The following is a 22,435-nucleotide window of genomic DNA, read 5'->3' as shown; positions in this document are numbered from 1 at the left end:
TACTTTCTAACTCTTCATACTTTCTTACCCATCTATATGTTACAACTTTGCCTTACTATTAATTATAATGTTCTATTATGTATTGTGTTGACATTGCAAGTATTATACTATCGCCATACTTTGTATTGTTAGTTGAATATTTTTACTGCTATAATTACCTATTGCTCATGTTTGATCTATTCTTACTGTATACTGCCTTGAGTGAATTCCTTCAAAAAGGCGGTAAATAAATCCTAATAAATAAATAAATACAATAAATGTGTATAGAGGTGATTCTCAACCAGTGTGTCGAGACACAGTGGTGTGTCACCAAGAGAAGGCGGACCAGTCACCAAAAATTTGACAAATTAGATAGCAAGCCTGTGCTTTACCTAAGAACGACCTGAGCCTGCAAGCTGGGGAGAACAGAGACCCAGAGATTCAGGTACTCAAAATCTCCAGTAACTAGTCTCTATTTCCCCCGCTACCCTCAATGATTTATTTATTTATTTGGTCCACTTTTATCCCACATTTTTCCAGCTTCTGCGGGCTCAATGTGGCTAACAAAGTTACAAGAAAATTACATAATATAACAGGAGAAAATTGTTCCAGTAATAGGATACAAAGAAGTACAGAGGAGCTAAAATAAGAGAATACGGATGGGAAAACAGGAGCAACCAAGGAGAAGCTGACAGAGAGTAAAGAGCAGGTAAACTACCAAAACGGGAAAAAAGAAGGTTAAACAACCTTGCTGACTTCGGGGTAGGCTTTAGTAAACAAATAAGTTTTTAACAGTTTTTTAAAACATTTTATGATCCGATGACTCTTTCAAGAGTCTCGGCAAAGCATTCCAGGTTCATGGGCTGATGAACGAGAAGGAAGAAGCGTAGAGCGTCTTGTATTTCAGATTCCTGCATGATAACTACTTCCACCAGCTTCAACTAGAAATATTGCAGATCAGCTGTCCAGAAGTTCTGGGTAGCATATTTCCAGGTTTTATGTTTCTTTACAGTATCTGGCAATGGAGGAATTTTGTGATATTGTACTGAGGTGACACCAAAATTTAAATATAAATTTGTTTTGTATGACAACCTGTAAAGGAAACATCCCTAGCACTATACTTTGCAATGGGTAAAATTTTATTGATGTTGACAGTAAGTTAGTATGAATTTGCCTACCAGTCAACCTCACATTGAAAGCTGTATACAACACATTAGTCCCAGCCTGTATTTCTGTAAGAAAAAAAAAGTGATAATTTTAACAGTTTATTAAAAAAATAAATTATTTCGAAGAATATTTTACATTTCCCTTGCATCATTGTTAATAATGAAATATTTAGGATTTTATTTTTGTTCAATTGTGAATTTAGTGTTCAGCATGTCACACACATGAACAGCATCTGTCAGGTATGTTGCAACAGAAGAAAGGTTGAGAAACACTGGAGTATGGTGATAAAAACAAAAAACCTGTGTAGCCCTAACATGTCCTATTCAATTTGTTTGATTTATGGACCTTTGACTATAGAGCATTAAGCCCCAACACATACTAGGGGGTCTTTTACTAAGGTGTGCTAGTGTTTTTACCTCACGCTACAAATCAGGTGGTGCTAAGGGGGGATTCTATATATGGCACCTAAAAAATCTGTGCAGAAAACATTTCCACCTAAGTATATTAGTTGACACCCTAGCGCCTAAATTTATGCCTCCTTTAATACCAATGAAAACATGGCGTAAATCCCAGCATGTAGATTTAGGCACAAGGGCCATCCTATATAATAATTCTTACCTCCAACGTTCTGACTTGCCTGGGATCGTGGTTCATTCCGAGTTGGTCTGCTAGGCTCCGTAGATCAGGCTGACATCACCATAGCCATTATGATGTCAACTTCAGAACCTGGGGGAAAAAAACATGCCTCACAGTTGAACCATGTCCAGAGGAGGGTCGCTGGACATGGGTGGCTGCAGGGGGGGCAGGGGAGAGAGGAGGGTCACTGGACATGGGTGGCTGCAGGGGGAGCAGGGGAGAGAGGAGGGTCGCTGGACATGGGTGGCTGCAGGGGAGCCAAAGTAAACCTTGCTAGCACCCGTTTCATTTGTGTCAGAAATGGGCCTTTTTTACTAGTATTATATAACAGTGTGTGTAAATTTTGGAATGCCCACGAAATGCTCATTTCCCCCATAATAAATGCCCAGTTTTGCCTGTGCGCATTAAAATGTGAGATTTGTAAACTTTTTTTTTTCCATTCAGGATCCAATACTGTGGAATGCATTGCCAGTAAACTTGTGATTGATCACCAATATGATTGAAGAAGATTAAAGGTATCTGTTTTCCCTCACCTATATTAGCATTTAGGGTGGTATGTATATAAATACAAGATAACATATAAACACTCTAACATTACTGATCTGTTAATCAAGTATGCGACATTGGATTTTATTGTGTATGTTTGGTTATCCGCTCTGATCACTGGGAGCTATAAATTTTAATAAACTAAGCTAAATGGGCTTAGCAGACAGGAAAGCCCTGTGTTAAAATGCACTAAGCCCATTTTTAATGCATTTTAGTAAAATAATCCATTAGATATAATATCAATTTCAGGTATACTGTGAACAAGACATACAACTTTGTAGAAAAGAAGTGAGTTGTAGTAGCTTGGTCTATCTCTTAGATGTTTTTTTTTAGGCTGAAAAAAAGAGAGAGCTGAAGCGAAGACCCAAAAGAAGACAAGATAGTAAAGAATAAGGGTTATGTATTTGATATACTGCCTTTCTGTTGTACAACCAAAGTGGTTTACATTTAATATAAATGTCAACAAGAAAGAAGTGAGGCAAATGTGAAAAGGAATCCAAAAACAATGGAATTTAATTGTAAAAGTCATGTAAAATGACCCAACACAGCCATATTTCAACATGTAGGCCTGCCTCAGGGGTCAATGGACCTGTTGATGAATGATTAGAATAACATAAAATCATAAAAATCACATAAACAATAAATGGAAAAAATACAATGGAAAAATTAAATAAATAAATAAAAACCATGTTATTAAACAATAATACGAAAAATAAAGGTAAGAGCAGCAATTACTAAAAATAAAAAGCCAGGCCAAATTTGTGTATATTAAACTATAAATAGTTTTCAAAAACAATAATGAAAGATAATCTCTCATTGTTAACTGTGGTATGTAACAATATCATTTAAAATATTTAATATATGCAGTACTTTTTCATGTCTAGTTAGCTCGCAATCTAAATTTTTGTACCTGTGGCAGTGGAGGGTAAGGTGACTTTGCCAGGCTCACTAGAAACTACAATGGGAATTGAAGCCAGTTCCCATGATTTTCAGGCCAATGCACTAACCATTAGGCCACCCTGAAAGACTAAGCAGCATAAAATATATTGCACTGTTTTGGGATCTTACCAGGTATTTGTGACCTGGATTTGCCACTGTTGGAAACAGGATACTGGGCTTGATGGACCTTTGGTCTGTCCCAGTATGGCAACACTTATGTTCTCATGTTATCTCTTAGCTAGTCAGACTGCAATAACAATGAATTCTCTATTACTAAGAATTACTTTTCACTCTGATTAAGTAAAAAGTATTATTTAAAGAAGTTTTTAATTTGTTTAAGAAATTTAGCTGCAGCCCCATACCATGGTGGTGATGGTGTTGGGGAGTGGGGGTGGGGTGAGAGGTATCCAAGGAATAGATGACTCAGTTTATGTAATTAGTTGATTGTTGCCTCACAACATGAAACCATGAGTGCACTAGTATGAACCAATGTGTAGGATGGAAATTGTGACCTTTTTTTTTTCTTCTGCAATACAGCAGGCACAGGAAAGGAGCTTAAAAAAAAAAGCAACATGTCAACTTACTGGTAAAAGAAATACAGCACCAATTGCATCAGTGCTTTGGTAATATTGCATCTAGGCTGAAAGAGTGCAGTTTTCTTGAAAATGTCAGTGTCTTCGAATAGGGGAACGGAACAATGGAACAAAAAAGGAGAAAAAATCCTCACGTAAACATGAGCAACAAAAGAAAAGAGTGAGGCGGATCCAAAGAGGTTAAAAAATATATAAAAGTCTATATTATAAAAGTCATAAAAATGACCCGACACGGCACAAAAGCCTACCTCAGGGGTCAAACAAATCTGTTGGGTTATGATAAAGAAACTTGGCTTTAAAAAGATATTTAAGATCCTGGCTGTATTAAACGCTGTGTCTTACCAAAGGAAAAACTGGTCTGCAATGCAGCAACGTCTTACCGGAAAACCAGTGACGTGATAACATTGCCTATCCCAAGACATTTAAGTTCTTAACCTACAGGAAATGTAGGTGGACTCGGAGACAGGCTTATGTTAAGTGAGAGAACCACACATGTAGTTTTCCACTTTGAAAAAGCAGAAAAATATTTGGTGCAAACCTCATTACTTTTTCCTTAAGCAAACTTTAAAGGGAAATTATGTGCGTATTCTACAACTAATGGTACAAGAAGCTTTTCATTTATGAAAATTGACCCCTTAAGCACTTAGCTCTGTTACTCACCCCTATACCACCCACCCCAATAACCAACACCTTACCCCTCCATGCATATTAATATTTCCCTGTTTCACTTTGGGAGACTTCCTTTCAAAACCCCTTTTGAAGGTCTGTGGAACGCTGTGTTACCCTGGCATGTTCATGTCTTTTCATTTTAAGTATTTATATACCGCTTAGACCTAAGTAGTTTACAGTTTCATTTTACAAGTACCCGGTCTGTCTCTAGTGTGCTCACAATCTAAGTAGTACATTGTACTACAGTTGCAGAAGGGTGATAGCACCTTTCAGCTAGAATTAGGAGCAAATTGAAGATGTCAAAAAGAAATGAAAATGAAATAAAAAGAGATAGATAGATACCTAGTGCCTATCAAGAACTCAGCAGTTTTAGAACGGCACTTCTGTCTGCCTTTAGTGTTATTTTCTCAGATCTGGTTCTTTTTTCCACTCACAAGTGGTTGCATCGTCAACAAATTGGACAGAGGACGAGCCAGACAGAGGGAGAGAAAGCAATTTGCATTTACGCTATTGAGTTTCTTTTAGAAGCCTGGAATATTTTTTTAAGCTAATGTGGGTGCTCTGAATAGTCCTGTTACAAATTATCACAGAGAGGGGAAAGAAAATCCCTATGCAATAATTAGTACTTGCCATGCAAGCATTCAATGAGCAATGATGGTCTTTCTCCCCCCCCCCCCCCCCCCCCACCCCTATTAAGCTGTGCTTGTGCTTCTGTTTCAATTGTTCTGGATGGCATTAAAAGGGCAAACATACTGTGCCCTGTAATTATTAGCAAACAGAGCAGGATTGAGATGCCATCACAGTTCTTTCCTTCTTTGCATTCTTAGTGGTTCTCTCAGACCTCTACCTTGTTTTATGTGCTAATGCTCCTTCCGATTACTTGATCCTGAATTGCCTCTCTCTCTTTCTCTCTCTTCCCTTCCTTCACACTTTCTTATATATTATTTTTTTCCAGTTTCTCCAATTCATGCATCCTTTGTGTTAGCCCCTGTGCAGTCTGTCTCACTCAGACTTTGAATGAACTCGCCACAGCTCTAAAGCAATAGATTACGTGAGAAGCCATAGAAGACTTTAAGGACCTAAATATGTGTTCTAGAGAAGAGGAGAGATAGGGAGGGGGATAAGGTGCAAATAGTCTAATATCTCAAAGGTATAAATGCTCAAGAAATAATGCTGTAGCGTAGGAGGTCACAGTATGAAGCTGCAAAGGGAGAGAAACCGAGGCAACTTCAGAAACTATTTCTTCCCTGAAAGAATGATGGATGTATAGAATGAATGCAAAAGTGATAAAACCAAAAAACAGAGCAGAAAGTTGCATGCAATAAGTACAAAGAATTACTAGCTGTGAAGAGGTAAGGGAAAAGCTAGAGATGAACTGGGGTCTTTAGCATTATATCAAGAATGAAGTTGGGCTGAATAGATGAGCCATCACATTCAATATTTTGATGAGTCCTGGGTGACCAGGATGCCTGCATGGTTTAGAACAGCACAGGTAACATTGTAAAGAGATTCAGAGATGTCTGCTGAAATGTAACAAGCAGCTCCAATATGTCTGTGGTTTCAGCTGTGTTCATGAGGTTATAAGTAGGGTTGGTAAGCATGCCATTGGCATCTGGCTCCATCCTAGCCATCACCATTGTTTTAAAGGAATATATACTCTAAAAATCAAATCTACATCTACTTTGGGCCCTGCACACATTTGTGAATTGCACAGATCACCTGCAGATGGTATTCAGAAGGTATAATCCCACAGGCGTAACCTACAATTTCTCTCTAGATCAAAGAAAAATGAAATGCACATGGGCAATTCAATCAAATAGAGGCTAACAGCTACATGCAAATTATGCAGGTAATTCATTAGAATAGTGACATACAAAAGTGTATGTGTGCACATACTACTATTACTAATCATTTCTATAGTGCTACTAGATGTACACATTGTATGCAAGTACTATCTCTGTCCCTAGAGCTCATAATCTAAGTTTTTTGTACCTGAGGCAATGGAAGGTTAAGGGGTCCTTTTACAAAGGCACGCTGAAAAATGGCTTGTGGTAGTGTAGGCATGGGGTTTGGGTGTGCGCCGATCCATTTTTTAGCGCGCCTGTAAAAAAGGCGGTTTTTAAAATTTTTGCTGAAAATGGACGTGTGGCAAAATGAAAATTGCTGCAGGTCCGTTTTGGCCTAGTGGTAAAGACTCATGTGGTAACTTGGTGGTAATGTAATGACCTACATGTGCCAAATGTCACTTGGCATGCGTCCATTACACGCACCCGAAAAGACAAAATATTTTTCAGATGCGCGTATTGGACGCACACCAACAATGAAATTACCACAAAAGCCACGCGGTAGTTGGGCGGTAACTCCATTTTGGCATGCATTGGGCACGTATAGACACTTATGCGGCTTAGTAAAAGGGTCCATTAAGTGATTTACCCAAGATCACATGGAACTTGAGTGGGAACTGAACCCAGGTTGCGAGGATCAAAGCCCACTGCACTGCATTAGGCCACTCCTGTATGCTGAAATTCCACCTAAGTGCTACTCTATAAATACACACACTTTACATAGCATATATTTTACAGCAGGGTATGCACATATGAAGACTCTGGTCAGGAGTCGCACTTACATAAGTTCTAGAAAGCTATAGGCCCAATATTAGACTGCAAGAGGTAGCTGGGCTACCTTCTGTGGTCAGCACTGAACTTGGCTATTCAATATCAGGCTGTTTCTGGTACTGGCACTGAGTATCTGGTTCCAACTTAAGGGAAAGGGTATGGGACTTGATACAGTGGCGATCCTAGGTCGGCTGCCACCCGGGGCAGATCGCCGCTGCGCATCCCCCCCCCTTCGGGTGCAGCAGTGTCCGTTCCCCCAGGGTGCAGCATGACACCCCCCAGCGCAATGACCCCCCTGGCTCATCAACCCCCCCCAGGGTGCATTCTTAGCTACTGGGAGCAGCCATGCGGCTGTCGGCTCCGCTGGCTCCCTGCTCCCTCTACCCCGGAACAGGAAGTAATCTGTTCCGGGGCAGAGGGAGCAGGGAACCAGCAGAGCTGACAGGTGCGTGGCTGCTCTCTGCACCCCTCCAGCAGCGTGCACTTGGGGTGGACCGGCCCCACCACCCCGCCCTTGGTACGCCACTGACTTGATATATTGCCTTTCTGTGGTTACAATCAAAGCAGTTTACATATTATATACAGGCACTTATTTGCACTTAGGGCAATAGAAGGTTAAGTGACTTGCCCACACTTACAAGTCGCTACAGTGGGAATTGAACCTAGTTCCCCTAGTTCTCAGGGCAGTGCACTAACCATTAGGCTTCTTCTCCACTCCACTCCACTCCATGATATTCATTGCTGGCTGGTTAAGTTGGAATCGGCCATAGTTATTCCAGGTATTGACGCAACCAAATTTGGACACCAAACTTGGCCGGCAATTCACTGAAAATCATCGGATAGCTGGTTATAATTGCGTGATATAACCGGCTACCTGCTAGGTGATAAACCAGTGCATCCCACAGTAGTGCCTTTTAGCGTACGCTAAGCATGCGTTAGTGCTTAGTAAAAGGGCCCCTTAAAAAACTATAGAGGAACAGGTTTATAGGTGATAAAACACTAGAGTACTGGAGCACCATGGACAGTCAACTGCAAGTGATGTGTATAGCTGTCCTTGCAGACAGCAGATCTCAGAGTAGCAAAGACCAATTGCTGGCAAAAATCTCAGTACCACAGTTGATTCTATGATCATGCAGTTGTGCTGAAGGCCATATGAAATAGAATGAGAGAGTTCAGATTTTGTCCCATTGGATTTATACTCCCAATATTTCAATACTGCGGTCAACATGTAAATTTATATCTAGATATTCAGTGCTGGGCCATTCCAGATACCAGCTACTATATCTGGAAATTACGTGAAGGGGCATAATCGAACGGAAACGTCTATCTCCATGGACGTTTATCTCCGAGAACGGGTCCGTGAAGGGGCGGACCGAACCGTATTTTCGAAAAACATGGACGTTTATCTTTTTTTGAGCTGGGCGTTTTTGTTTTTCAGCGATAATGGAAACCGAAAGCGCCCAGCTCAAAAACGAATAACTCCAAGACATTTATTCATGGGAGGGGCCAGGATTCGTAGTGCACTGGTCCCCCTCACATGCCAGGACACCAACCGGGCACCCTAGGGTGCACTTTTACAAAAAAAAAAAAAAGGTAAAACAGCTCCCAGGTGCATAGCACCCTTCCCTTGGGTGTTGAGCCCCCCAAATCCCCCTCAAACCCACTGCCCACAAGTCTACACCATTACTATAGCCCTAAGGGGTGAAGGGAGGCACCTACATGTGGGTACAGTGGGTTTGGGGGGCGGTGTGGAGGGCTCCCATTTACCAGCACAAGTGTAACAGGTGGGGGGGGATGGGCCTGGGTCTACCTGCCTGACGTCCACTGCACCCCCTAATAACTGCTCCAGTGACCTGCATACTGCTGCCAGGGAGTTGGGTATGACATTTGAGGGTGAAAATAAAAAGTTGTGAAACGGCATATTTTGTGGTGGGAGGGGGTTTGTGACCACTGGGGGAGTCAAAGGAGGTCATCCCCGATTCCCTCCAGTGGTCATCTGGTCATTTAGGGCACTTTTTGGGGCCTTATTCGTGGAAAAGCAGGGTCCAGGAAAAGTGCCCTAAATTCTCGCTAAAAACGCATATTTTTTTTCCATTATCAGCGAAAGGCGCCCATCTCTGATCGGCAGATAACCACGCCCCAGTTCCGCCTTCACCACGCCTTCGACACACCCCCATCAACTTGTCCGCATCCGCGACGGAGTGCAGTTGAAAACGTCCAAATTTGGCTTTCGATTATACCGCTTTATTCGTTTTTGTGAGATAAACGTCTATCTCCCGATTTGGGTCGCAATATAGGCGTTTTTCTATTTCGATTATAAGCAGGATAGTAATTCAGTAGATGACAGCAGATAAAGACCTATACAGTCCGTCCAGTCTGCCCAACAAGATAAACTCATAGCATAAGGTATGATGCAATACTATATATGAATACTTGATCTTGATTGGTCCTTGGCAATTTCAGGGCACAGACCATAGCAGTCTCCTTGGCAGTGGCCTTCTTTTCCAACATCATAAAAGCCCCTCTCCAGCCCATCCAAATCTGGCCAGTCATGATCAGGGCACAGACTATAGAAGTCTACCCAACACTGACTTTCCTTCCCCACTTACTGAAGTTGCCATCTAAGCATCGCTAAGTTTTTTTGGTTCCATTCTTTCTATAAAGGATTCCTTTGTGTTTATCCCATGTATTTTTGAATTCCGTTACCATTTTCATCTCTACCACATCCTGCGGGAGGGCATTCCAGGTATCTGCAACCTTCTCTGTGAAAAAAGTACTTCCTGATGTTATTCCTCAGTCAGCCCCCCCTGCAACCTAAATTCATGTCCTTTAGTTCTACCACCTTCCCGTCTCTGGAAAGGTTTGTTTGTATATTAATACCTGAATATTGTCACTATTCAGTGCTGGTATCCAGATAATTATCCAGATTAGTTAGGAGAGCTATTTTGTTTCCATAAAGAAAGAAGACATAGAAGTTCTATATAATTCAAACAAAGCCAGGACTGGCTCAACTTGTGCTTTAGGTCCTTAGAAGTTAGAGTCATCTGGTACATAAAGTACAAGAGTTTATAGTTTCACACTGAATTCTATCACGTGGGAGCACTTATGAAAAGGAGGAGTTAGTGGTTGCTGAGGAAGGGCTGACTGGATGGGCCTTTTGGCTGTTATCTGCTGTCATGTTTCACTGTTTTTATATCTAGCAACTACAGGTATCACCTTATACTAGTGGTTCCCAAACCTGGTCCTGGAAGCACCCCGGCCAGTCAGGTTTTAGGGATAGCCACAATGAATTTTCATGACAGATATTTGCATGCACTGCCTCCACTGTATGCAAATCTCTCTCATGAATATTCATTGTGGATATCCCTAAAACCTGACTGGCTGGGATGCCTCAAGGATCAGGTTTGGGAACCATCTTATACTAAAGGTGCTTGCTTGACCCTGTAGCTCAGTACATGGCTCACTGTTTAGGAGTTCCTGGAAGAGAGGCAAAAAGCTCATATTAATAAAACATTTTTAATTTAAACATGCTTCAGATAGATATAAAGAGCAGTGGCAGGATCAGGGTTCAAAGGCTGGATAAAAGTCATGGTCAGAGAGATGTTGCTGGTTTAAATATGGGATCCAGAGAGAAAGACTGTTAGCTATTTCCATTAGTATATGATCACAGCAGAACCTCTCATAATAAAATACATCACCCAGAACACTGACTTTTTTCCCTTGTTTTGCTTTTATTGATTCATAAATTACTTGAGTGATTCCCTCCCCCCATACACACACACACATACACACTCAAGGTAAAATTAGTGGAGATAATTGCTGAACAAGATCTAAGGAGAGCACCAATTAAGTTCCCTCCCTTTTCAGCTTCTGATGAATTTCAGTCACTGCCTTTTCATTAGCTCACTCTTTCATAAGGGTGAAAAAGAAAAAAAAAAGCTTTAATGCCTTCTACAAGAGATCCATTATTTTCCTTGATGTCATGCTGCCAAAGAAGAGGGAGAGATTCAGAGAGCAAAAGACAAAGCATTTCCCCCTAGAGACTGGCCAACAAACATGGCAGAAATATAGGCTTCCCACTGCCACTCGACACTGAGCACCATTAAAAGACACAGACAATGAACTATAAAGAGAGAGAAAGATGGCCACAACCGCTTGGTGCCGCCCGCAAAAGAGAAGTTTCCTTATTGGCTACCTGGCATTCCAAAGAGGAAAATTAAATCCATTCATCTCGTGGATAAAGTCACAACTGAAACATTAGAAAGCTAAATAGAAGTTCTTGACAATCAAACTAATTTAGGTCGATAATATGCAAGAGAAAGGGGGGGAGAGGAGGCCAAGAAGATACAGGTTTATTGCAAGTCACTACTGTGCTCCATTCTGTTCTTTTCCTCACAACAGGGTATTTTCTGTGAGCTCGATTATTACACAGGTATTACTGAGCATTAAGCTAGTACCTGATCCTTGAGTCTGCAAGGAAAAGTTATTTCTATTTTCAGTCTTTCAGTCTGATTAGAACAATTACAGTAGGAAAGAGCATGAGGAGGAAGGGTTGTACCCCCAGTAACTAATAATTATATATATACACAGTGCACTCCATTTAAGTGCACGTCGGATAAGCGCATGCTCTATTTAACTGCATGCTGTACTTCGGTCCCGTTTTTTGCGCCATCAATTTGTATGGGGACAAACTTCAGTTTAGTGCACCACTGATAAGTGCAAGATTCACTTATATGCATGGTTTAAGACCGCTCCTCTGCAGGAAAGACTCCGCATAAGCGCACGCACGGAATATGGAAGCCGATTGTCGCATGACAAAGGGGCGATAAATTTGAAATCTCGTTGGTTAACTGCCACAGGCAGAAGAAGCGAAAGAATGTTGTTAGAGTGTACACTGGAGTCGTCATCGTCGTCGTTGTCACGCAACTGTAAGACTTTCACACTGGCTGAACGAATAGAAGTTCTTAAAAAATTAGAAAGCAAACAAAGTCAAGCATCTATTGCTAAAAAATATGGTGTCAATCCCAGTCAAATTTCACGTATGTTGAAGCTGAAAGACCAGCTTCTGGAAGACTGGCAAAACAATACAAATCTACACCGGAAACGTAAATAGCCGGGAAAAGCTGAGGATGTAGAAGATGCTCTTCTTCGGTGGTTTTCTCAAGTCAGGAGCAGACAGTTTCTTGTCAGTGGTCTACTGCTTATGGAGAAAGCTAATCAGCTAGCTGAAAGTCTTGGACTAACAGAATTCAAAGCCACTGTTGGATGGTTGGAAAGATGGAAGGAGAGGAACAACATAAAATTCAAGAAACAGCATGGTGAAGAACAAGACGCTGATGACTTTGGTGCTGAAAATTGGGTTGTTTCAGTTCTTCCTACCATCTTGAACAAGTTTGCACCTCGTGACATTTTCAATGCCGATGAAAACTGTCTTTACTGGCGAGCGATTCCTGATGGAACACTTGCATTCAAACAAGCCGAAACTACAGGAAGTAAAACATCAAAGGACCGACTGACGATCCTCCTTTGCTGCAATATGGATGGGAGTGAGAAGTTGGAACCACTCGTCATTGGAAAGAGCAAACAGCCCTGTTGCTTCAAGAATGTTAAGCGACTTCCTGTGTCATACAAGGCTAACGCAAATTCATGGATGACTGGGGAAATTTGGAAGCAGTGGCTAAATAAGTTAGACACTAGAAAGCGGGCACAAAAGCATCAAATTTTGTTGCTTTGTGATAATTATGCTGCACACAGTGATGATGTCAGGCTTTCTAACGTCAAGGTGGTCTTCCTGTCACCAAACACTACCTCTCTGATCCAGCCTAGGGCAATTTTAAACAACATTATCGGGCACTGATGATCATTAAGGATGACCAGACTGGCAAGGATAAACGTGCTATTGAACTGGCTCATAATCTATCACTGTTGGATTCCCTACATATGCAGAAAGAAACCTGGAATCATGTTACACAGGCAACCATTGTGAACTGCTACAAGCGGGCAAGCTTTGTTAGGGATGTGGAGAGGGACGAAACAGATGCAGCTGTTGCAAATGCGTCAGAACAACAGGCTATTGACATCCCAGCCAGTGTTACTGAAGAGGAGTTTCATCACTACGTAGCTGTTGATTATGATCTACAAACAGCTGACAACAGCACTGATGTCAAGATATGCGCCTACACTCAGGCAGCGGCTGATGATGGAACAGATGATGAAATGAGCAGCGAGGCACATGCGGACGAAATTCAACAACCTCCTGTCACTTTTGCAAGAGCGCTGGAGAGTCTGAACACCGTGCGGGCCTATCTGGAGGCCACTGGATGTCAGTGCTATGACAGTTTTTACCGTCTGGCAGATGTAGTCTATGGAACTCACACACACAAGAGTGTACAGAGGACTATGACTGATTACTTCAAGTAAGCCTAACGTCAGTTGACGGAGACTGTATAGCATCAGTTAACGGAGACTGTATACTGTACATATAATAAACAGTACTGTACTGATATATCAGATGTCAAGCTTCTATGGGTCACAATGGTTAAATGCACGCTCCGGTTAACTGCATGCATTTCTTTGGTCCCAGACCCTTGCACTTAAGCGGATTGCACTGTGTGTATGTGTGTGTGTGTGTATATATATATATATATATATATATATATATATATATATATATATATATGAATGACTGTTGTAACAAAGCAATGCCATCTTAGCTCGAAATGTTGACTAAGTAGGGTGAGGTCACTGAAATATGTTCTGCAATGACTTGAGTGTGACCTTTGCTTCCCTACCATTAAGCTGATGCACTGAATGACTTCTCAAGTTCATGTTTCAGGTAATCTCTGCAGCTGGCATGAGCCCACAGACTCATTGCTGTTGTGTGGATTCAGCTAATTACTAGATGATACAAACCCTCTATTATTCTTCTTCGCTCTTTCCTTTGTGCTACTGCAGGTGGCTCATTGTCACTGTGTGGGTTAACAATTAGCATAGTAGCCTCTGTCCAATCCATGTGCTGCCATGCATGAATATCAGAGCCTCCACCCCTGTCAAGCTTGCCTTTTTCTCCCGATTCTCCCATCACAACACAACACAAACACAAACACAAACACACACACACGCACACACACACTCTTTAGAATGGAACAGTTTCATATTACCAAACCCGCAGGATTTATCTAATCCTATCCCATCATAGGCACCTCTCAAGTTCCTAGGATTAAATCACAGTAACCATATGACTCCAAGGAGAAACAGAGCCATTCTTCATTTTACCATCATTCCTTGCATGAAGATATAGGGGCCCTTTTACTAAGCTGCATAGGCACCTACGCGTGTCCTACGTGCGTCAGTTTTGAACTACTGCCCAGCTACATCGTGGCCTGGGAGGTAATTTCATTGTTTATGCATGTCCACTAAGCACGCCAGAAAATTTCTGGCACGTGGTGGTAAACTGGTGGTAATCGGCATTACCATTACCACTCGGTTAACGCATGAGACCTTATCATTAGGTCAGTGGGTGGCAGTAAGGACTCAGGCCCAAAATGGATGCGCACCAATTTTTATTTTGCTGCACGTTCATTATTGGCCCAAAAAAAGGCCTTTTTTGCAGGTGCGCTGAAAAATGGACCTGCGCATGTCCAATACACGCATCTACACCAGCGCAGGCCATTTTTCGGCACACCTTAGTAAAAGGACCCCATAGTTTCTGCTTTTCACAGGCAGAATCTGAACTAAATCACCATGCATGCAATGCAACAAAACTAGGTCTCCTTAATTTGTCCCAGGAGATCTGGCGTCAGCTAGTAACTGTGTGATTAATCATAAGGTTGGAGGGTCTCAGACAGAAGGTTGAGAGACTGACACACGTGGGTCTGTTTGTTGCTTAACAATGTAGACTTCTTACCACTGGCATTCCAGACAGATGAGCTTCCATCCTGTGATTAACACAACCTAATAAATAGTCTGAGATTAATTAAGATTACTAGAGCGTGTGGAGATGATGTATAGAAAAGGAAAAGTACCTTAAAAAGAGGGAGGTTGAGGGGGCACCAATGAACCCAGCAAGATGGCTACTTAGGGAGTAATTCTATAATGGTGTGCCCCTAATTAGGTGCCTAGAGGGTGCCTATGTGGCACTTATTCTATAAAAGAAACTAAGTGTCTACTTTCCTTTATAGGGTATTAGCTTTACCGGCTACACACATGCCTATAATTAAGCATGAGCACTTATCCCAGTCATAGGCTTGGTATAAGTGCTCATGCCTAAATGCCCAAAATACATGTGTAACTTATAGTATGTTGTAAGTTATGCAGATAAGTAAGAATCCTGACCATGTTCTTCTCAGACTCTGCCTGCATATGCTTACCTATCAAATATCATTATTTAAGGTAAGTGCATATTTACAGAATAGTGCTTAAGCAGATTTTCTGCATTACATGCATATGTGCATAATTATGGGCATATAAAACATATGAAAGAGTTATCATTGGTCACACTTAAAAACATAAACGTTGCCATACTGGGACAGACCGAAGGTCCATCAAGCCCAGCATCCTATTTCCAGCAGTGGCCAATCCAGGTTACAAATACCTGGCAAGATCCCAAAACAATACAATATATTTTATGCTGCTTCCCCAAGTCAATCTTCATAATGGCTTATGGACTTTTCTTTTAGGAAATTATCCAAACCTTTTTTAAATCCCACTAAGCTAACTGCTTTTACCGTTTCTTTCTACCTTTTCTAATTCTGCTATATCATTTTTGAGATGCAGCCACAAAAATTGCCCACAATACTCAAGGTAAGGTTGCACCATGGAGTAATAAAGAGACATTATAATGTTTTTGTCTTATTTTCCATTTCTTTCCTAATAATTCCTTTTTTTATCTCCCACTATATACTGAGCAGAAGATTTCAACATTTTGCTGGTATTCTAAACTTTTACATGTGCAGTTAACACATAAATGCTAATGCCTATTTTATAGAATTACCCCTTAGAGTCTGAGCTCTTCCCCCTGAGTATCCCAACTAAGTGTTGAAAGTAGCTCAGAATTAAAAATGTAATCTCTCTGAGCACACAGTGAGATCATAAGGATCCACCGATTTGGCCATCCCAAAGTGCTAAAAGTGAGAGAAGTCAGTGCTACCTTGGTTCTGCCATTTGGAAGTGCTGCAGCCTAATAGAGCAGCTTGAACATGCAGCGGGTGGGAGGTTATGCAAACGCAGTGGTGTAGCCACATGTGGGCCTGGGTGAGCCCAGACTCACCCACTTTGGGTTAGGTCTACCCAGTAGCAGCACACCTACAATATGGCTGGAAGGATCCCCAAAACCCGCCAGCTGAAAACTTCCAATATCTCTCCCTCCCGCGTACCTTTTAAAGAGCAGATCTTCGCCGGCAGCAAACAGAATGACTGATACACACTGCTCAGTGCTCACGTTTCGCTGGCTCCACAGCTTTCCTTCTGATGCAACTTCCTGTTTCTGCATAGGTTGGATACGTCAGAAGGAGGGCTCTGGAGCCTGCGCAAGCAGTGTCTATCAGATGTGCTCTTTAAAAGGTACGGGGGGGGGGGGGGGTTGAGAGACTGGATCGCCTGTAGACAGGTGGGTGAGTGAGAGACCGGATTGCCTGTGAGGTGAGATTCTTCTGCCCACCCAACTCATCCTCTCTCGTTCCTCTAATGTGTCTGTAACACATATAGCTCACTCTCTTTAACATTACTCTGTTTCATCACCGGAGGTGGTAACGCCTCACGGTACTATGTAAGCCACATTGAGTCTGCAAATAGGTGGGGAAATGAGGGGTACAAATGCAACAAATAAAAATAATAATTTATTCATTTTAACCTGCTTATTGCCTAAATGTGGTACAGTAAAAACATACATAAATTTGGAGAGGAGTGCTAAGGAGCCCACACAAGGCATAACGCTTCGGCTCCATTCCTACCAACTGAACGTTTGAGAATTAATCTTCCCTCTTGTCATCTAATTGAAGATTTCAAGTTAATTTGAAATGCTGCAGCATAAACCTGGAAAAGCGGAGGTAGCGTTAGCCTTGAATGTGGGTACCTAGGGTCTCAAACAAGATCCACCATCTCCGACCAAAGAGGTATGGAGAAAAATACCAGAAGAAAGCATGGCCAAAGTAAATTCAGCACTTCTGTCTGAAGATAAAACTGATATTAAATACAATAAAACTGAAATCTCCCATTTCATATCCAGATTGATAGCTGTAGATGCTAAACTCTTTACCTTAGAACAAAAATATAAGATTTTGGATGATGTTTCCTCACAGCAGTGGATGGATCCGAGAGCCATTAAGCAATTGGAACTAATTATGGAAGATTTTGGTAACAGAAATCAGTGCAACAACTTATGTGTAATTGGCTTGCATGGAAAAGTGGAAGGCCACAATCCAGTTCAATTCTTTAAATCCTGGATGCCAAAGGTTCCTAATCTCTCCTTTGAAAGGCCCTTTGAAATTGAGAGTGTGCATTGCGTGCCGGCTTGGTTGTTGGCGGGAGACTAGTGACCACGAGCAAACATGCTTTTCAATAAATCCAGTGCACCTTATTTTGAAAGTCGTAACAGGACTGGTTGCTTACATGCAAATTATTTGAAACATAAGGGTCAGGCTTCTAAGATACAGGATATATAAATCGTTGACCATCTTTATGTCAATCCTACAGACATGGAGGGGCATTTTTGATATGATGTCTGAGTCGGACTTTGGGTGTTTTGCGGTAAACATACAAAATCTGAATAGAAAACATGACCATTTTTGAAACCACAAAACGTCTATCTTTTTGTTTTCTTCAAAAATACCATTTGTAACAAGGTTTTAAGCTCTGTGCATTTATATTTTCAGGCCATTTTCCTCTCTAATGGTGTGCTACTGAAATAAAATATCTAGGCATTAAATTCCACCCTATCTGGAAGGAAACTTTGCAACTGAATATGCACTTACTGCTTGCAAAAGTACAAGAGATATGTAGTACTTGGTCGCCTCTTTGGCTCATGTCGTGGGGCCAATTGGAAGCTATCCGTATGACTATAGCCCTCAAATTCTATACATTCTTCAATTGTTATTGTTATCTTTCCAAGATTTTTTTTAAGCAAATCAACTCTATTTTAATTTTTGTGGTGTGTGAAAGTGCCCAGAATATCTCTCAAAACCTTGAAAAGATTGCAGGCAGAAGGGGTTTTGTGATTTCCTGATTTTCAGAAATATGCCTTAGCTTCACATCTGTGGAGTGCCTGCTGGTGGTTTCAGGAACTCGTGCCAGATGTTGTCCCAGTTTGGATTGCCATTGAATTGGAAGTAGTTAAACCTTACACGTTATCCAAATTGCTGGGATTGATTAACCATTATTTCCTCATTAGGAGCCCTTATCATAATGGATACGATAGGGGCCTTTCAAGTGCTTGATGCCCTTTGGAACATCCCTTAAATATTACTCAAGCAACTCCGCTTTGGGGCAGCCCTGCTCTTAACACTGGCCAAGCATCAGTTTTTCTGTAGACAATGGGCGGAATGTGGGATTTTTTGTTTGGGGGAAGTTGTGGTTCACAATAAAGTTTCTTCTCAGACTTTGAAAACACGTTATGGGTTGTTAGACTGTCACTTTTATTAGCATTTGCATCTCAGAAATTGCATCCAGCAGAAGTTAACTGGAAGGCAGAATGGACATATTTCAAGTTTTTCAAATGGAACAGCAAGTACTGTATGTAACATCTAAATTCTATAAATCCATCATTCCTAATCCTCAATGTACTTCTTTACCAATTCAATCCATTTGGGAGCAAGAATTGAATCTTCAGCTCACAGTGGAAGTTCTTCTGGTGCCACATCAATAGACCAGAACATTTGGCTCCGATTCTTCAGTCTCTATACTATATTGCATGTAAAGCAAATTGGACACCAGTTAAAAGCTGGAACTCTAATAAGTCAACCACCAGTATCTGCTGGAATTGTCAACAAGTGGGAGCATTCCAGCATATGCTCTTTGACTGTACATCGCTGATGCAATACTTGCATGATGTCTGGGATTACTCTGTATGATATGCCTTTGTCATTTACACGTATTCTTCTTTGATCAGTGGTGATGCTTCCTAATCTTCCATCTTAGCTACATAAGTTATTTGATATTCTTATTTCAATGGCGGTTAAAGTCGTGGTGCTTCACTGGAAATACACAGCACAGGCATCTGTACACCAGTGGTGGAATCTCATGAGTTTCATAGCTAAGTATGAGAAATGATGCCTTACTCCTATATAAGGAGATTTGAAGTGCCTTCACTTGGTATTGTGATTCATAGACTTCTCCCCCTTAGGTACTCATTGTTATTATACTCAGTTTCTATAAATATTTACTATTATATGTGGTATGATTGTACATTTAACTAGAGTGCTAAACCATGCATCTCATATATTGCAATGCCTCGGTTACTCTTATTTTTTTATGTTATTGTTGTAAGCCACATTGAGCCTTCCAGTGGTGGGAAATTGTGGGGTATAAATGATATAAATAAATAAAATAAATAAAAGGAAAACTCAATAAAATTTGTTGCACTAAAAAAAAAATACATACATTTAAAAACATAAACAAATCATACAAAAACACATTGAGGTGTCCCTTAAACCAATCAATCAGAAATACTACTCTGCCAAAAGATATTATATCATACATTCATTACATGTATAACTCATGTCTCACCGACCAGCTCAATACTCCAACCAACCCGGGTCACAGCAATCAGAAATCCTTACTCGCTGAATACCTTTTTCCTCTTCCAGTCCTCCAGATTCAAGCTTAGGTGCAGGCTAGGGCAGGATAAAGATCTGGAAGGCCATTATTTCTGAGTATCTTCTCACAGTCTAGGAGTAACTCTCTCTCTCTCTCTCTCTCTCTCTCTCTCTCTCTCTCTCTCTCTTTCTCTCTCTCTCTCTTTCTCTCTCTTTCTCTCTCTCTCTCTCTCTCTCAAAAGAATATTCAGCACACCAAGGAGTTGTGATTTTATCCAAACTTTACTGAACTCTGCAATGGCAGAAACTTCAAACACTTTATATACAGTCAGCATTTAAGAGGTTTCTTGTTTCAAGATTATTTGGTACAGTCTTATCCACTACTAAACAATTCTCTTTCATACTTCAGAACTATATACAAATTCACACCTTCTGCAGTCCATCACCTATTCGTTCGAGCTTTATAATCCAATGCTGCTCCTGATGTCTTTGCTCACCATCCATTTCCCTCAGGATCAGACTTCCCTCTCTGTCCTCCTTCCAGCAATGTACCTCTCCGGGCTACACCCTGGCCTTGAACAGGCTTCCCCTGCTCCAGCTCTTGCTCCCAGGCTGGGTTCCCCTTACCCACCTGGAGCTCTTTTCACCCTCACAGTTACTGCTTTTAGGGGCAGGAATTCCGCCTTAATTCAGCCTCAGTTTATTCTGCCTTTCCAGAATACCCCCTCTCCTCCTTGGGTCCTGGTGGGGGTGAAGGCAACCAAAGACCATGTGCTTAAACAAACAACTTTTATTACCTTCAAACTCCACCCACATTGTCAAGCATTATAACAAATCCACATTCACTATGCAAGTTATTTCACAACACACCCCTTGGGCTGGGCTCCCCTCTCACCAAGGGACATCCCACATCCTCCCCCCAGTGATGCCAAGGAAAGAACCACACTACTCAGTAATCCCCATATAATGGGGGATTACACATATTTCTATTCCTGAGTTGGTATACTCCTTTATGATTTCAAGGCTCACTTTATCTTGCTGCTTATTTTGTGGAAGGTTGGCTCTAATTCTTGCTGATGACTACTTGACACCTGAGTTATTGGAAAGGAACACATCTCGGTAGCTCTTGCAGAATGCACAGCAGCTTTAGGCCAAAATTAGTAGACCTCCCAAGACACATATAGAAAGCAAGGCAGACACGAAGGAGGCAATGAGATAAAATCTCCAGACACGGTAGTGAAGGCTAATACTCTAGTAACTAAGTCAGATGTGACTGAATTGCTGCAAGAGATTGGACTGCTCAGAACAGATTTGTCCAAAGCGGTGGGAGAGTTAAAAATGGAGATGAAAGCCAGGTAACAGAATTACGCAGAATGAACTTCATATTAATGAACAAATAGAATCTATTGTTTGTTTGTTTTTAGACAAGAAATTGAAAGCTATGGAGACACTGACAAAAGAAATCAGAGATAGGCAGGATGATTTGGAGAACAGACATTGAAAATGCAACATCCATATATTGGGTAGCCAGATCCCACAGAATGAATAAGATGTGATTCACTTAGTGCAATATACCTACACATCCTGTGTCTGGGAAACAACACAATCAGTCCATTTAGAGAGAACTCACAGAAGCTTAGGAAGTCATCAGGGAAAGCACAATACTCCAAAGACAATCAGTGCATAATTCCATTACTTTACAAACACATTTTAATGCACACTACAAGAGATAAGCAGTGCATTAAGTTCCAAGGGCATGACTTACAATCTATTGTGATCTCATCTAGATTATGCTAGAAAAAAAAAAGCACAGCTTTCACCCACCTATACAATTAATACAAGCAAGGAATATTAAGGGGCTCATTTTCAAAAGAGAAAAATGTCCAACAATTTTCATAATAAGCAGATATATGTTTTTCTCACAGAAAAAGTCTAAAGCATATATTTAAACCAACCCCCCACAAACGCCCAAGTCTGCTAGCTTCTGAAAAGAAGACATTCCCAGAGGGAGTGTTTCGTGGGTGTGACATGGGCAGTGTTACGTGATGAATGTTTATTGTCCCTTATGGATAGCAAAATGACTTCCTAGGGGTGGGAAGAAAAACATCCTGAATTAGACCTTTAAAAGTGTGGTGCCTGCTGAACACAGAAAGTCTAGTCTCTCCTATGGCCAAGCTCACCTGCTGGTTACTATCTGACTGGTTGCTGTTGTGAGACATGTGTATAACGGTTCTTTTCCCTCCTCATGTATATATTCCCCATAGTTGTATATAGTTGGTTTCCTTTTCCTCCTCTCCAATGTCCACCATTACTGTAAATATTTAAATTCTACTCTTGCTATAAATATGTAAATATGTATATAGGAAGCAGCTGTCTGCACATCTTCCCAAGCCCTCAGCCATATTGTTTGTGGGTAAGGAATACAGAACAGAGAGTAAACTATAGTCTAGGCAGTGCCTATGCACATCTGCTGGTTGGTACCAGACGGGTGTCTAGTGCAAGACTATATACTTAGGATCTTTGGCAAGGGACACCGATGAAG

The 22,435-nt window shown here is 41.2% G+C and overlaps 1 pseudogene; it reads right to left on the bottom strand.

Moving 5' to 3' along the window:
• LOC115481372 overlaps window positions 1-22,112 on the bottom strand; it is a 163,540-nt pseudogene extending 141,428 nt beyond the window's left edge.
• Between the last annotated feature and the right edge of the window lie 323 nt (window positions 22,113-22,435).

Source organism: Microcaecilia unicolor, chromosome 12 (assembly GCF_901765095.1).
Source record: "Microcaecilia unicolor chromosome 12, aMicUni1.1, whole genome shotgun sequence".
Classification (NCBI taxonomy): domain Eukaryota; kingdom Metazoa; phylum Chordata; class Amphibia; order Gymnophiona; family Siphonopidae; genus Microcaecilia; species Microcaecilia unicolor.
The sequence above is the reverse complement of the archived record's forward strand: the minus strand, read 5'-3'. Positions and strand labels throughout refer to the sequence as shown.